The sequence below is a fragment of the Hypanus sabinus genome, chromosome 1 (genome assembly GCF_030144855.1).
Source record: "Hypanus sabinus isolate sHypSab1 chromosome 1, sHypSab1.hap1, whole genome shotgun sequence".
NCBI lineage: Eukaryota > Metazoa > Chordata > Chondrichthyes > Myliobatiformes > Dasyatidae > Hypanus > Hypanus sabinus.
Window position 1 is genome coordinate 183,396,098 of NC_082706.1, and position 16,870 is coordinate 183,412,967.

A 16,870-nucleotide genomic window follows, 5' to 3' on the forward strand; every position below is an offset into this window, starting at 1 on the left:
CAGGCAGGATTTTCCCTGAAGGAAACCATGCTGACTTTGTACTATCTTGTTCTGTGTCACCAAGTACTCCATCATCTCATCCTTAACAACTCAGTCTAACATCTTCCCAACCACTAGGTCAGGCTAACTGGTACATAATTTCCTTTCCGCTGTCTTATGCCTTTCGTAAAGTGTGGAGTGACATTTGCAATTATCCATTCCTCTGGCACCATGCCAGAGTCCAATGATTTTTGAAAGCTCTTTTCTAAAGCCACCACAATCTCTAACGCTACCTCTTTCTGAACCCTGGAGTGCAGTTCCTCTGATCCGGGTGACTTATGTACCTTTAGATCTTTCAGCTTTTTAAGTACCTTGTCCCTTGTAATAGCAACTGCACCCACTTCACACACTACAATATCAGGTATACTGCTAGTGTATTCCACAGTGAAGACTGATGCAAAATACTCATTTAGTTCATCAGCAATCTCCTTATCCCCATTATTATTTCTCCTGCCTCATTTTCTAGCGGTCCTATATTTACTCTCATTTCTCTTTTATTTTTAACATGAAAAAAAAAACCTTTTACTATACACTTTGATATTACTTGCTCGCTTGCTTTCATATTTCATCTTTCCCCTTCTAATGATTTTTTTTTAGATGCTCTCCATAGGTTTTAAAAAACTTCCCAATCCTCTATCTTCCCACTAATTTTTGCTTTGTTGTAAGCCCTTTCTTTTGCCTTTACAATAGCTTTGACTTCCCTTGTCAGCCACTATTTTACCATTTAAGTATGTCTTCATTTTTGGAATACATATGTCCTGTACCTTCCTCATCTTCCCCAGAAATGCATGACATTGCTGTGCTGCTGTCATCCCATCCAGCAGCTCCTTCCAATTTATTTTGGCCAACTCCTCTCTCATACCATTGTAATTTCCCATACTCCATTGAAATACTGCTAAAAGTTCTTGGGACTGAACATTACAGTGGAGCTCTGTTGAACCACCAACACCTCTTGGATAGCAGGGAAGATTCAGCAGTGCCTATATACTCCTTGGAGTTTGAAGAAAGCAAGTCTGCCCCAAAGCTACTGGTAAGCTCTTAATGATGTGTAATTGAGAGCACACTAAACTACTTACTACATGACAGTATGGTACACAAGCTACAACAAGATCGACCAAAAAGCACTTTGATGAGTGATTAGGACTGCTCAGATCATCATTGGGACACGACTACCAGATATGAAAACCATCTACCACTCATAATGTCTGTGGTGGGCTCGCAAAATTGTGATGGACTCATCTCACTCCAGTAATCACCTGTTCAATCTCCTACCATCTGGCAGGAGACGCAGAAACATCTTTGTATGGACATCCAAAGTGAAAAATAAACAGCTTCCCCCCCCCCCCCACCAGGGTTGTCATGCAACTGAATAATGCCTCCACCCACCCATAGACCATAGGTGCTATGGATAATCTATGTGCAATCCATGATTTTATGTGTACATAATTCTCTGCACTATTGTTTAATTATTGTATTTGATGAGGTAGCCACTATTTCTTAAGTTTAGAGTTGCTTGTTTTTAAATTTAGTTGTAACTTAGATATCACTCTAAATAACTTGGGACATTATTCTAAATATAGTCATTGTGATTTTAGTAATTGAATTGAGTACCGCTGCAGTCTTGTTGGACACAGTAACGACAATAACGCTCTAACATTCTCTCCAGCCCTTCTTTGCAAATTTAAATTTAACCATTTCTCAATTCTGAATGTAGGTCTTTGACCTGATTTACTTGTTTCTCTCTTTAGGAACACTATATCAAATCTGCTGAGTACTTCCAGCATTTCGTTTTAATTTCTGACCTTTTTGTGAACTATTGACCTGCGATCTCCAGCATTATACATGCAAGTCCACTTTGGGACTTCATCATTGGTTAATTTTTCATTGTTACCTTTGTTTGGCCTAATTTGTAGAATTTTATTTTCTCCAAGACATACTGTTCAAGATTCACACAGGGGAGTTCATACTGAATTTAACAATGATGTTCCACCAATCTTAATGCCCATTCAAACTGAAAGCTTTGCATTTAATGAAATGAACATAACTTTGTGACTTGGCATTTTAGATCACACTCTATTTACCAGCCAGTACTCTGTTTCTTGTGACTGCATTGATTAGTTAAAATAAAGTTTCCATTCAGCTTAGAACCACTGGTCTTCACTACAGTCAACAGGGTAATACCAAAAGAACAAATTGAAACCTCTTACTCATGTCAACACGACCAAGGAGCTGATTACTGACTTCAGAAGGGAACCAGAGGTCTATGGATTTATTGAGCATACCCACAAGACAACAAATCTCAGTGTTGTACATGGTGACATACGTGTACTTTGATAATAAATTTACTTTGAACTTTAAAATAGCTAGCCAATAAAATAACAAGTCCGTAGTTGCTGGAGTTAAGATGAATGGAGGGGGATCTCATTGTAACTTATCAATTATTGAAAGACCAAGATAGAGTGGACATGGAGAGGAAGTTTCCTATATTGAGGAGGTCTAAGAACAGAGGGCACAGCCTCAGAAGAGAAAAATACACCTTTAGAGCAGAGATGGGGAGGAAGTTCTTAACCCAGAGGGTGGTGAATCTGTGGAATTCATTGTCACAGACATCTGAGAAGCCCAAGTGATTGGATTTATTTTAAGTGGAGGCTGATAGGTCTTGATTAGTAAGGACATCAAAGGTTACAGGGGGAGAGGGATGAAAAAAAATCAGCCATGATAGAATAGCACAGCAGACTCGTTGGGCTACATGGCTTAATTCTACTCCTATGACTTATTGTCAATGTTTTCTTCAGACAGCATGAGCTTCTATAGAAATTGGAAAAGAAAGAATCTGGATAATGGAGATATAAAAAGAATTAACATAGAACAAAGAATACATAACTGTACAGACTCTTTAGGTCTACAATGTTGTACTGACCCTTTAACTTACTCCAAGATCCCTCACACATTGCCCCTATCTTTTTTTCATCTATGTGCCTAATAGTCCCTTCAATGTCCCTAATCAATCTGGTTCTGCCATTAACCATGCAAGCACATTCCACACACCTACAACTCTGTAAAAAAACCTGCATCTGACAGCCTCCTATATTTTCCTCCCAACACCTTAAAGTTATGCTTCTTTGTATTAGCCATCTCTGCCCTGGGAAAAAGACTCTTATCATCTTGTACACCTCTCCAACTTTCACAATTTATTGTAAAAAAAAATGGAAATTCTTGCAAAGAATGGATCCATAGTTAGTGATTAGTTTTTTGTGTGTGATGTGGGAACTCTGGAAGACTTCATGATAACTACATCCGTACGAAGTGCTTGAATTGGAGTTGCAACTCATGTTGCAACTCGGCTCATGTGGAAGAATGAGTAAGTGTTATATAGGAGCTGCAGGGAGGGAATGAATGACCTCTGAGTGTCAGGAGACAAATACCGGGTGACTATCAGGAGAGGGAAACGGAATAGGCAGCCAATGCCAAGTACCCCTGCTGTTCTCTTCAATAATAAGTATACTGCTCTGGATACTGTTGAGGGGAGGGGGTGGGTGGGGGGAAGACCTCCTTCCAGGGGAAAACTGCAGTAACTATGTCTCTGGCAAAGTTCTGTGGCTCAGAAGGCAAGAGGAGAGAAGAGGAGTGCAGTTATAATAGGAGATTCCATAGTTAGATGAGCAGACTGGAGACTGAGGATGTGGAGAAGAAATCGGGATGGTATTTTGCCTCCAAGGCACCAGGGTTAGTGATGTCCCAGATCAGGTCCACAACATTCTAAAGGGCAAGGGTGATCAGCCAGGAATCGTGGTACATATTGGTACCAATGACATAGGTAAGAAAAGAGATGAGGTCTTGAAGCTAGAATATAGAGTGTTAGGTAGAAGATCATGGATGGGAGCTCAACATCCAAGGATGCACATGGTATCAAAAGGACAAGCAGCTTGGCAGAGGAGATAGGGTAGCTCTGTTGGTAAAAAAAAATGCAATCTAATCTTTAGAAAGAGGTGACATAGGATTAGAAGATGTGGGATACAAATTACAATGGGAGATAGAAAATGCACGTAAAAAGGGCAATTGTTACAATAGCGATGGGGGATTTCAATATGCAGGTAGACTGGGAAAATCAGGTTGGTGCTAGATCCCAATAGAGGGAATTTGAAGAATGCTTACAAGACAGCTTTTCAGAGTAGCTTCTCACTCCTCAAGGGGAGTGGCAATTCTGGACTGGATTATTAGTAAGAAGGTGTTTGGTAAGTTGAAAAGTCTGAAGGCAGACAAGTCCCCTGGACCAGATGTACTATACCCCAAAGTTAAGAGGTTTTAGGGAGCAATTTGGAAGGCACAGGATAGATAATTCCCTTTCTTTTCTTTCTTTCTAAATCTTTTTATTAATATTAGTAATATGGACAGAATACAGATGATATATTGATAAAGAAATTACCAACATACACATTCCATTACATATGAAAAAAAACATACATAATAGTTACAATATAAATGAGTTTACCAAGACATAAGCCATAAGATATATGTATGGACATAATAAATCTCAATATTTCATAATGTATAATATAAAAAAAACAGAAAAAAGAAAGAAAAAAAAAACAAAAAAAAAATTATATAATGCAAAACTAACTAATCTAATCTAATAACTATAACTAATAAGTAATATAAAAGAAAGAAAAACAAACTAAAGAGAAGGAGAAAAAAAAGTGGGCTGTTTATAATATCTCACAAAAATAAGTATTCATCAATGCCGTCACTTCCGGTCCTCTCAAAATACATAAGCTAAAAGCTGGGAAATCAAATGTACTTGGCACAGGGTCATATTACATCATATGAAAATGTTGAATAAATGGTCTCCATAACTTTTCAAATTTAATAGAAGTCTCAAAAGTACCACTTCTAATTTTTTCTAAATTTAAACATAACATAGTTTGAGAGAACCAATTAAATACAGTGGGAGGATCAATTTCTTTCCAATTCAACAATATAGATCTTCTAGCCATCAGAGTTAGAAATGCAATCATTCGACGGGCTGAAGAAGATAAATGCTGTGAATCTAACATTGGTAAACCAAAAATTGCGGTAATAGGATGAGGTTGTAAATCAATATTCAAAACCGCAGAAATAATATCAAAAATATCTTTCCAATATTTCTCCAAAAATGAACACGACCAAAACATGTGAGTTAAAGACGCAATTTCAGAATGACATCTATCACAAATAGGACTTATATGAGAGTAAAAATGAGCTAATTTATCCTTGGACATATGGGCCCTATGTACAACCTTAAATTGTATTAGTGAATGTTTGGCACATAACGATGATGTATTAACTAATTGAAGAATTCTATCCCAATTCTCACTAGAAATACTAAAACTAAGCTCTCTTTCCCAATCCTGTTTAGTCTTATAAAGGGGCTCTGAACGTATCTTCATAATTATATTATAAAGTTTTGAAATAAGCCCTTTTTGAAAAGGGTCTAATTCAAATAAACTCTCCAAAGTATCTGAAGGCACAAAATTTGGAAACGTAGAGAGTACAGAACTTAAAAAATGTCTAATCTGTAAATATCTAAAAAAATGAAATCTCGGCAAGTTATATCTGTTGGATAATTGTTCAAAAGACATGGAACAATTATCTAAAAATAAATCAGAAAATCTTAGTAATCCCTTAGTTTTCCAAGCTGAATAAGCTTGATCTATAATGGAAGGGTGAAAAAAACAACTAGATACAATAGGACTATTTAAAACGAATTGAGTTAACCCAAAAAATCTCCGAAATTGAAACCATATACGCAATGTATGTTTAACTATCGGGTTGTCAATTCGTTTCGACAATTTAGAAAGAGCAAAAGGGAGAGAAGTCCCTAAAATAGAACCCAAAGCATAAGCTGATACCGATTTAGTTTCTAAACTCACCCAACAAGGGCCAAAAGATCCACCCCCATCTTTCAACCAGCATAACAAATATCTAATATTAGCTGCCCAATAGTAAAATCTGAAATTAGGTAATGCTAACCCGCCTTCCTTTTTTGTCCTCTGTAAATATGTTTTACCTAACCTGGGATTTTTATACTGCCATATATATTTGAAGAAATTTTAGAGTCAACATTAGTAAAAAAAGATTTCGGGATAAAAATTGGTATAGCTTGAAAAATATATAAAAACTTAGGTAAAATAACCATCTTAATAGCATTAATCCTGCCTATTAGAGATAGAGACAAAGGTGACCACCTAGTAAACAAACCTTTAATCTGATCAATTAAGGGTAAAAAATTAAATCCAAACAAATCTTTATGGTTCTTTGTGATTTTGATCCCTAAATAAGTAAAAGAGTCATTAACTAATTTAAAGGGTAAATTTCCATAAATTGGGACCCGTTTATTTAATGGAAACAATTCACTTTTATTAAGATTTAACTTATACCCAGAAAACTCACTAAATTGAGCCAATAATGATAAAACTGCTGGAATGGATTTCTCTGGGTTAGAAATGAATAGTAATAAATCATCTGCATACAAAGATAACTTATGAATATCTGTCCCACGATTAATACCCAAAATATCCTGTGATTGTCTGATGGCAATTGCCAAAGGTTCTAAGGCAATGTTAAATAGTAATGGACTAAGAGGACATCCCTGTCTAGTGCCCCGAAATAGGCGAAAAAAGGGAGATCTTTGATTATTGGTAACCACTGAGGCTACTGGAGTATGATAAATCAATTTAATCCATGATATAAATATCGGACTAAAATTAAACTTCTCCAACACATTAAATAAGTAAGGCCATTCAACTCTGTCAAATGCTTTCTCCGCATCTAATGAAATCACGCATTCTGAAGTATCATGTGAGGGAGTATAAACAATATTCAACAATCTCCTAATGTTAAAAAAAGAATAACGATTTTTAATAAAGCCAGTTTGATCATCTGAAATAATTTTGGGTAATACCTTCTCCAATCTAGATGCCAGTAACTTAGAAAAAATCTTGGAGTCTACATTCAATAAAGATATCGGTCTATAAGAAGCACAATTAGTAGGGTCTTTATCTTTCTTCAATATTAGAGAAATGGAAGCTCTATAAAAAGATTGTGGCAAATTCCCTAATCTAATGGCCTCCTCAAAAACCTTACCTAACCAAGGGGAAAGAGTAGCGGAAAAAAATTTAAAAAATTCAACTGTATAACCATCTGGACCCGGTGCTTTCCCAGAATTCATTGAAGAAATAGCCCCTTTAATTTCTACATCCGTAATAGGAGTATCCAATATCAAAAGATCATCAGATGATAACCTTGGAAAATTTAATTTCCCCAGAAAATCAGACATGGTATTATAATCTTGAGGAAATTCAGATTGATACAGGGAGGTATCGAAATCTTGAAATGCCTTATTTATCTCATCATGATTAACTGTCAGATTCCCATTCTGCTGACCAATCTTAGTGATTTGACGTTTAACCAGAGCATTCTTCAATTGACTAGCTAACAGTTTACCAGATTTATCACTATGTATATAAAAATCAGATTTAGTTTTCATTAATTGATTTTCAATCGAGGATGTAAGTAATAAACTATGTTCCATTTGAAGTTCAACCCTTTGTTTGTAAAGCTCCTTACTAGGAGCAATCGAATATTTCTTATCAATCTCTTTAATTTTATCAACCAATAAAAGAGTTTTCATCTTGATACGTTTCCTCAAACCAACAGAATAAGAAATAATCTGTCCACGTATATAAGCTTTAAAAGTGTCCCAAAGTGTTCCGCAGGAAATATCATCTGTAGAATTAGTTGAGAAGAAGTCGATCTGCTCCTCCATAAATTTAATAAAGTCAGAGTCTTGCAACAAGGTAGAGTCAAATCGCCATTGTCTAGCATTAAAAGCTGTATCTGTAAATTTCATAGAAAGTAATAATGGAGCATGATCAGAGATAGCTATAATATCATAGTTACAACCGATTACCAATGGAATAAAACAAGAGTCTACAAAAAAATAATCAATTCTTGAATAAGAGTGATGAACATGTGAGAAAAAAGAAAACTCTTTGTCATTAGAATGCCGAAATCTCCAAACATCAAAAACTCCATTGTCAGTCAAAAAGGAGTTAATACAAGTGGCCGACTTATTAGGTAAAGTCTGAATAGATAAAGATTTATCCATCAGAGGATTTAAACAACAATTAAAGTCACCACCCATTATTAACTTATATTCGTTTAGATTGGGTAAAGAAGTAAATAAAGACTTAAAAAAGTCAGGACAATCCACATTTGGAGCATAAACATTAACCAAAGCAACCTTTTTATTACAAAGTAAACCCGTGATTAACAAAAATCTGCCATTCGGATCCGAAAAAATATCATGTTGAACAAATGAAATAGAGGAGTCAATAAAAATTGAAACTCCTTTTACTTTAGCATTCGAATTTGCATGATACTGTTGACCCCGCCAAAATCTAAAAAAACGAAATTTGTCCTCCCTCCTCACATGAGTTTCTTGTACAAAAATGATATGAGCATTAAGTCTTTGGAATACTTTGAAAATCTTCTTTCGTTTAATTGGATGATTTAAACCATTAGTATTCCAAGTCACAAAATTAATGGTCTGAGCCATAATTCTATAATCAACCCTTTGGTATAGAAAGGGTTAACCAACTTATAAACTCATGCACCCGGAAGAGGAACAAAAGTAGTCAGAAGACCCGGAAGTGACGACAACACAGACATATTTGAAGTTCAAAAACAGCCCGAATAAAAAAACTAACACAAACTGGTACAAAAAAAATAGAATTAGAAAACAGACCATCCCCCCCACCCCCCGAGAAAAAGAGAAAAAGCCAAAATATGACTTAAAAAGAGAAAAAGTAAGACTAATCCTACCCCCATGTCAGCTGAAGAACACTCCATATAAAAAGGATATATATAAAAGAATCACCCCGACTTTAAAAATAAAATCGCTATAATAAAAACCATATTTCTAAGTATAGTTAGTTGTAAAAAGAATAAAAATATAATCACTAAAAACAATTATAACTCGGGCTCTGGCCCAGACAAAACAAAAAATATTTAAGCTGAGATAAACGATGCCTTGTCTGGGAGAAACACAAAAAATATAAACATAATGCCATCTTAAGCAAAACCAAAAATCTTTTCCAAAAAACCACCATCTTAATCAAGGAAAAATTTACCTTCAAAGAATTAAAAATATACCTTCAAAGGAACAAAGTTAATAGACAAGTATGTAGTTAAATGATTAAAGTGTATAAGGCAAAACAATTAACATGACGCAAACACACTTTAACTTGAGTATAAAGTGTAGGATGAACCTACACCAATAACCAGATTATAATTCTGGTTTAAGAGATCGAGAACCATCTTATACGATCAGAATCATTCATTTATTAAAGACTGGTGTCTGTAGCAGTAGGGAAGTTCTCCTCCAGATATTTTCTCACTTCTGAAGTTGAAAGGAAAACTTGTCGTGGAGCATTCGACGGAGAAATTCGAAGCTTCGCAGGGTATAGAAGCGCAGGTTTCAGATTTTTCTCATAACATTCAGCCATCAACGGTTTAAAAAGAAGCCTTCTTTTTAAAAGATCTGAACTAAAATCTTCGATCAGGCGGAAGGAAAAATCTTTGATTTTAATCATTCCTAGTCGACGAGCTGCTCTTATAACTTGTTCTTTGTCATGTACATAATGGAACCGGACAATTATCACCGAAGGTTTGTCTGTAACACTCAGTGATCGACGCCGAATTCTATGTGCCCGATCCAATAAAGGGGGGTTATTCGGGAAAATTGTCGGAAACGCTTCTTTTAAAAGTTGAGCAAAATATTTCGAAGGGTCATCTTTTTCTATGCCGTCTGGAAGACCAAGTATACATACGTTCTGTCTTCTGGAGCGATTCTCAAAATCGTCACTCTTAGCTTTAAGGGCTTCCATCAGCTTAATGGTCGAAATTAAATCCTGTTGCAGTTTTCCAATAGTCAAATCTCGCTTCCGAGCTTCTTCTTGCAGAGACGTAATAAGAGCTTGTTGCTGTTTATTTACTAAATCCGTCTTAACCATGTACTCTTGAAAAGCCTTTATATCTTCTTTAAAAAATTGTTGTAGTTCAGCAAATTTTTGATTCAGAACCTCCATAAACAATTCAAAAGTTAATGGTGTTTGTTGTGTCGGAGCCTGCTTTTTTCCGATACCGTTCGGATTACGTCCGGGATCCCGTCCCTTAGACCTGAGAGACATTTCTGTTTGCATATCATCAAAAGTTCACAACAAACGCTTGGCAGTAAATCCAAAAAAAAAAGAATAAAGAAACTTTCGGTATAGGTAAAAATAAGCTGAATAAGGGTGATCAAAGGTTAAAAAAAGTAAAAGTTATGGAGCGAATCCAAAACGGTACTCACTCCATGAGCGTCTCCAGCTGACTCGATAATTCCCAAAGAAATAGTGGTATTCTAAAGGGAAAATGAAGCGATGTGCCGACATTGGAGAGGGTCCAGAGGCAGTTCACAAGGATGATTCTGGGAATGAAAGGATTATCATACAAGGAACATTTGAGGGCTCTGGGTCTGTACTCGCTGGAATTTAGAGGGGGGGAGGGGATCTCATTGAAACCTTTTGAATGTTGAAAAACCTAGACAGAGTAGATGAGGAAAGGATGTTTCCCATGGTGGGGAATCTAGGACATGGGGACAGAGCCTCAGGATAGAGGGGTGTTCATTTAAAACAGAGATGCAGAGGAGTTTCTTTAGGCAGAGAGTGGTGGATTCGTGGAATTTATTACCATGGGCAGCTGTGGAGGCCAGCTCGGTGTATTTAAGGCAGAGATTGATAGGTTCTTGATTGGACGCAGCGTCAAAGATTAATGAGAGAAGGCCAGGGAATGGGGTTGAGGAAGGGTAAAAAAGAATCGGCCATAATTGGATGGTGGAACAGTCTCAATGGGCTGAAAGGCCTAATTCTGCTCCTATCTCTTATGGTCAATCAAGAAACTATCAGCCTCCGCTTTAATTGTACTTACAAACAAACAAAAGAATATCTGCAGATGCTGGAAATCCAAGCCACACACACAAAATACTGGAGGAACTCAGCAGGCCAGGCAGTATTTATGGAAGACATTACAGTCAACATTTCAGCCTGAAACGTCAGCTGTACTTTTTCCCGTAGATGCTGCGTGGCTTGCGGAGTTCCTCCAGCATTTCGTGTGTGTTATTTCAGATACACTTGATGTATAATAACGGTTTACAATACTCAAGGTGAGGACTCACCAGTGCCTTATAAAGCCTCAGCATCAAGACATCTTGAAATTAGTGCTAACATCGTATTTGTCTTCCTCACCACCGACTCTACCTGCAAGTTAACTTTAAGGTGTTCTGCACAGGGACTCCCAAGTCCCTTCGCATCTCAGATTTTTGGATTTTTCTCCCCGTTAAGTAAATAGTCTGCACATTTATTTCTACTACTAAAGTGCATGACCATGCATTTATAGTCAAAGCTTAAGGGAAAAAGGGAGGAAGCTAGAAATTTGGGTTGAGAGGGATAATAAGTCAGCCACGATGGAATGGCAGAGCAGACTTGATGGGTTTATTGGCCTAATTCTGCTTCTATATCTTATAGTCTTGTGAATTATCAGAGAAATTAAGCAAACACTTTAAGTTGTTTTTCATAAAAGACATAATAAATTAACCAGAGATACTTGGGAACCAAAGGTTTTGCAAAAATTGGGAACTGAAGGAAATTAGTCATGGTTCAGGAAATTAGCACGACAAAAGTTGCTGAGACCAAATTCCAATTAATCCTAAAGACACTGTATGCCAATAAAAACAAACATGATGACCGACAGCCAGAATTTTGAAAGATTTGACTGCAGAATTAGCGGATGCTTTGGGTGTCATTTTTCAGACTTCTACAGATTCTGAGATGGTTCCTGGAGATTAGAGAGTAGCAAATGTGGTCGTTATTTGAGAAAGGAGGAAGAAAGAAAATAGGAAACGATCAATCTGTTAGTCAGTAGGAGGGAATCGCTGGAATCCACGACTGCAGAACACTTACAAAACAGGATTGCACAGAGTCAGGATGGATTTATAAAAGGGATATTGTGTTTGAATTCTTTGAAAACAATACTGGTAAAGCAGGTAAGGGGGAAGCAGTGGACGTATTGTTTTTAGATGTGCTAAAATGGCTGTTGTGACGCATTTAGTGCGGTAGTGTGGTGGGTAATGCTTGCCATTCTCACTTTCAGCTTCCACCGCTGGCCAGCAGTCTCGCGGAAAGGAGAGCTGAATGAGTCAGACTCTCTCTGCCAGTACATAACCTCTCCAACAGTAAGCCTCATGTACACACAGAAAATGAACTCTTTTTGGACTCAGGCTGAAATACAGAGGATAGGGAGGAGGTTTTTCCCCTCCACACACAGCAGGCCCACCAGTGTGTGGCCACACCCTGGTGCTCGTGAACCAGATCCCCAGCTATGGGTAAATAGCCCCATTGTCTTTTTGGGCAGCCTCGGGACAGACGAAGGCTATGGAAGTAAACCCAGACGGCAAATCCGGAGTGAAGCCCCTAAGGTGCTGGACATAATTGAACGTCCTTCCTGCAGCGAAGCTGGTGACAAACATATTACTTCATAAACTTTCCTTTGGACTACACGGGTGAGGCCGAGAGGAGGATCTTGACGACTGGGCATCTCAGGATCTCCGTACCTTCCACCCAGGCTTGTGATGTTGATCATCATCACCCATTGTCCTTCGAGTCAGACAGATACCAACCAACCACTGTTTCTAGATTAAGATGTTTTCCACAAAGCTGGAAGGTTCTTCTTTAAATACTGCCTGACCTGGTTGAGTATTCTTAAACAGAATTTTTTTTGCTTTTATTTTATTTTAAATCATGCAGGTTACTGGATGATGCAATTGAAACCCCAAAAATGACTGTACAATCACAGTGTATCACACAAGATCCTTCCTTCATTTGATAGTCTTTCAATAATTGTAATTGTGATCAACTTGCTCAGGTAACTACAAAGATAACATTGAATTTGCAAAGTGAAATAACAATGCAATGGAATACTGACTATAGAGGAATACTATCTAACACCACATGACAGATCTATGCTGTTTGCACAATTCAAGAACATCTTATTGTTTTCTTTTCGCTTCTGAATAGTTTTCCAAATAAGTCAATGCAAAAAACTGTGCTTTGAATCAAGGATCCCAATATTGTTATAAATGACCTTCTTCAATGTCTCACTAATGCTCTACCTGAACAGCTACTTGGTCACACAAATCTACGTCACAGAGCAACTCATCAATTTACAAGTATGAAAATTTTTGCTGACATCCCTCCCTCTTTACCATATCAGCTGTGTGAAAAATGCGTACAGGCATTGCTGCGTACAAACTGATTTTCTCATTCTTTACAAAACAGCATTAAAATATATTTTACACGAAGCAGACTCTCTCACATATACACATCAAACCTCATTGTTAATAGAGTCATAGAAAAATACAGCACAGAAACAAGCCCTTTGCCCATCTAGTCTCCTGCATTGGGATCATAGCCCTCCGTACAACTACCATCGATGTACCTATCCAAACTTCTCTTAAATGTTGAAATCCAACTCGCATGTACCACTTGTGCTGGCTGCTCGTTTCACACTCTCACAACCCTCTGAGTGAAGAAGTTTCCCCTAGTGTTCCCCTTAAACTTCTCAACTTTCACTCTTAATCCATGCCACATCATTGAGCAGTTTGGCCTCAAATGAGCCAGTACAATCTTAAATTATACTCCAGATGTAATTGTAACTCAATCATTCTCGCTGTGTGAGTATATAGTCTGAGGGCAAGGTCAGGACTAGGTTTACGTCACAATACAATTAAACATGTGAATAGTTATTTGTATACATTAGACAATGCTGTCAATCCACAACCCAACATATTATTATTTTCAACCCAAAGAGGCCTCCACTGCATCTTGAGTTTTTAAAACCAGATTTCACAAAATCCATATTTTAAAAATATTGAAATAACATCGTTATTTGAGGAAAACAGAAAATCACTCTACTAGTTTTTGCTGTGTTAGCAAAATAATCTGACCTAAATGTTGTTTTTTTCTGTGTGTATTCAATAATTTTTGACCAAGCATTCCAAAAAAATCTCAAAGAGACTGCAATACTTCACTCCCTCATTAGGGTAAAGAAAACCAAACTTAAATCAAATGCTCCATTTCTTAAATGGTAACATGACAAAGTATATTTTTAATACATTAAACTAATAAAGAAAGTTTCAATTATGCCTATACAGATGCAGGGATAGGACAACCCATAATATTGAAAGAAGGAAGCTAATTTTTCATTTCTGGGGCAACAGAAATGGAGCTTGAGCATTCAGTCCAGACAAATTCAGTCCAAAGGAGTATGAGGTTGTTGCATTTCTGGTGTCACTAGGCAATGGAATAAGCGGGAGGAAATCATGGGACATGGAAGAAAATGGGATCATGGAATATGTCTCCACAAACATTCAGCAGTAGCAGAACATATTGATCAGAATGGTTGATGCTCTGAGCCTGCACTCACTGGAGTTTAGAAGAATGAGGGGGAATTTCACTAAGACCTGAGGGCACAGCCTCATAATACAAGGGCATCCATTTAGAACAGAGATGAAGATGAATTTCTTTAGCAGAGAAAGTGGTGAATCCGTGGAATTTATTGCCAGAGATGGCCAAGACATCGGGTATATTTAAAGTAAAGTTTGAAAGACTCTGGATTAGTAAGGGTGATAGAGATTATGGGCTCAAAGCAAGAAAATGGAGATGAGAAGGAAAATAAATCATCTGTGATAGAATGGCAGTAATACTTGACGGGATGAACATCCTCATGTGCTCCCATGTCTTATAGACTTTGATATGAACTTGAACAGTCATGGCACACAAGACTACGAACCAGAGGCTGAAATAAGGCAAAACAACTCTTTTGCGAACGGGACAAAAGACCTTCTATTCAGATTAGCCTTACATGATTCATATACCTTGCGTAGTACATTATGTGATATACCTTGAAAAATTAAAGAGCATCAACTCGGGTTAACACGCAGTAGCATCAGATTCCGTGTAATTTCAGGAACTTTACGATAATTAGCGAGGTTTAATACTCGATCACAATTCACCTAAGGCCAAGACCGGTTGAAATCGCCCCCACCCAACCGAAGGAGGAGGAAGAAGGAAATGCCGCGATCCCTTGCACCTTCGATAACTGGCTCGGGGTCCGGGACACAAGGGTCGGACTAGGGATGAACACCGGGGTAAGCCAGGCCACAGGCAGTGGGCCGAAGAGCCGATCCCCGGGGCACCCAGTTATGGTCCCCGTTTCAGTCGACACCCGGTTGGTTTCCAGCACTAAGGGACACCGAGGCTCGGTTCTTTAAGGAGCCTGAACCGGAACGGCGTTAACATTTACCCCTCCCTCACCCTTCATTCCGACAGGAAGACCCAAACATTTACCGAAACACCGCGAAGACCCACGGGCCCCTCGTCTTCAAGATGCAGCCAGATTGTTGACCCGGAAGCGCAGAAACAATTTCCGCCCGGTTACCAGCCAACTGTGGTGGGGCTGTGCGGAAAGTGACGCGCAGAGGGAGGTGAGGGAGTGAAGGGGGCGAAGTGAGTGGGGCAGGTGAGGGAGTTGAGGTAGAAAGGAAGGAATACAGGGTAGTGGGTGAGGGAGTTGGGGAAGGTGAGGGAAAAATACAGAGGAGTGAGTGAGGTAGCAAGGGGACAGGAGTGGGTGAGGTGGGGGAGTGGTAATGGGGCGGGGGGGCAGCAGATGGGAAAGGGGTTGAGGAAGGCAGGTGGTAAATAGAGCTGATCAGGGAGGTCACTTAAGGTAAACGTACAGAGCTGGGCAATGCCAGGGCAGGGTATACTCAGGGTTATTACTGGCCTGTACTGGCTGGTGGGAGGATTCTTGCAGGCACAGACTGTAGTGAGGGTTATTGTCTAGAAGGTGATCACTGTTGCTCAGAGAGATGTTGGGATGGGGGAAATTGTGTGAACTCATATTGAAACATAAGCAGGGCCCATCATTCCAAATGTGCAAGTTAATGCAAATGGACTATTCTCATCTGCTGTTCACGGTGGGATCATTTTCTCCCCTTCACAGCCTCTAACCTGATGGTGCTTCAACTCAACTGCACGCTTCCTGCTTCTATCTAAATCTTGATGTGGTGCCTGGCCCAAAATGTCACCAGTTCTTTTCCCAAGGGGCTGCTCATCTCATTAAGTACCTTCAGCAGTCTGTGTTGTTTTGGATTCCAGCATATACAGTCTGTTGTATCCTTGAGGTCCTTCTGTGGATTGTTGTACCAGCATTCACCCAATGGAACTGAGACAAACAACTGAGTTTTGAAACAGAAATAAAGGCATAAGTGATGGGAATGCTCTGCAGGTTAGCCATCAATTAGGTGATTATTCATCCCCTTATGCAAAGAGTTAGGTTTTGGGGACCATGGAGCAAATGTTACTCACTGACGACACTGGATAGCATATCTCCTGTCGTCCCCAGAGCCTAACTGCCTTTGTCGACTCATTGGGGCTGTAGGTTCTTAGTAGTAGCCTGTGGATAGTGGGTCCCAGACAGAGCAGTAGAGGAGACAGTGAACAGGAGGGCTCATTTTGGGCCAATGTCCAATATTCTCACACTGTTTGAGTATTAGACTAGATATGATGTTTAAGGTACAGTGCATGAAGAGGTCCAAGAATTTGACTGAGTGCCGTAACAAATTAGGAAAAAGGAGAAACCAGAACTGGAAAAAATGGGATATATAAGATACAAAATAAAATCACAAACGGGA

General features: G+C 38.5%; 1 protein-coding gene across 1 annotated transcript in view; it reads right to left on the bottom strand.

Annotated features, from left to right (window-relative positions):
* LOC132401160 (elongin-C) overlaps positions 1 to 15,686 on the bottom strand; it is a 34,007-nt gene extending 18,321 nt beyond the window's left edge. The window contains exon 1 of the mRNA XM_059983076.1: positions 15,522 to 15,686. The gene's annotated coding sequence lies outside the window, so the exon portion shown is untranslated. The remainder of the gene's footprint in view (positions 1 to 15,521) is intronic.
* Between the last annotated feature and the right edge of the window lie 1,184 nt (positions 15,687 to 16,870).